The following is a 1,193-nucleotide window of genomic DNA, read 5'->3' as shown; positions in this document are numbered from 1 at the left end:
ACCAAGGACCCGGCCCGCCAAGACCGGGGAGTCTGGGTCCTCCGTAGGACCCGTCCTGCCGTTTTGGACACAGCCAATAAGGTTGTGAAGGTCTTGAGAGAGCTCTTTACTTTTACCCATCATCAGATGTTTCTTGTGTGATACCTGGCCATCATTTGGGACTGAACCAGCTGATATTAACTTGCACTGACAAGGGACAGGCTTGCTTTCTAATTACTGAGAGAGTTCAGCTGGTGTCTTGGCTTTCCATGCCTTTTTACACCTCCCTTTCTTCATGTGTTAAATACTTTTTCCCGTGCCATTCCACATTATTACAAATAACTTCATTTCTGGACATTTATAGTTTGATTTTTTTGTATGTATGGATCACTTGGGTTTTTACCGACATCTGGTGAAAATTTCATGTCATTAGCACCTCTATTTTATACGTTTTATATATTTACTGAGAAAAATGTTGACGTGTTCAATACTTATTTTACCCGCTGTATTTGATCAATTTGTAATCATTACAGTATGTACACAATTAAAAAAAACTTCCAGTTGATTTTTTAAATTCCATCTTCAATGTAGATGTCTTTAAAATGTGCGTAAGTTGTCTAAAACATTATAGTATCAGCAACGTGACAATATATACTCTGAAAATTTTGTGCATGTACAAAATTATTGGCTGGCATCAGCACAAACAACTTACTGGTAACTGATTCACAACTATTACCTAATGTGTGTGACTTACATACCAGTGTGTTTGCTGTTTTTTGTTCATACATTGGCATAAGTTGTCTCAAATGCTATAAGTGTGATAGGGCCTTTCAGATACTGAGATAATTGCAAGTCCCATAACAATAAAAGACACAAGATAAAAAAAAGTCAGCTGCGGACATGAAAGCGCCTGCTGCGAAGCAGGAGGAAAGGAAAGAGGAAAAATGACTAATTTCTGGCGGCAGAACAGGTTGGAAGATGGCTGTTTGATGTTATTTATGATTTTTTTAAATCACCCTATAGGCTCTGACATGTTAGATAAATTTGAAAATGAGGTTTTTAAAATATCCGTAAGACTTGAAAAAATCCGTGAGATTGCTCTATATGTCCGTATACCTGCAAAATGATGTCAAATCTTTATAATTTACAGATAATCTGTACAAATTGCTGCCCGCTGCCTTTCTTTCCCCTCCTGCCCTCCCGCTGTGCAGGAC

The sequence above is a fragment of the Austrofundulus limnaeus genome, unplaced genomic scaffold (genome assembly GCF_001266775.1).
Source record: "Austrofundulus limnaeus strain Quisiro unplaced genomic scaffold, Austrofundulus_limnaeus-1.0 Scaffold404, whole genome shotgun sequence".
NCBI lineage: Eukaryota > Metazoa > Chordata > Actinopteri > Cyprinodontiformes > Rivulidae > Austrofundulus > Austrofundulus limnaeus.
The sequence above is the reverse complement of the archived record's forward strand: the minus strand, read 5'-3'. Positions refer to the sequence as shown.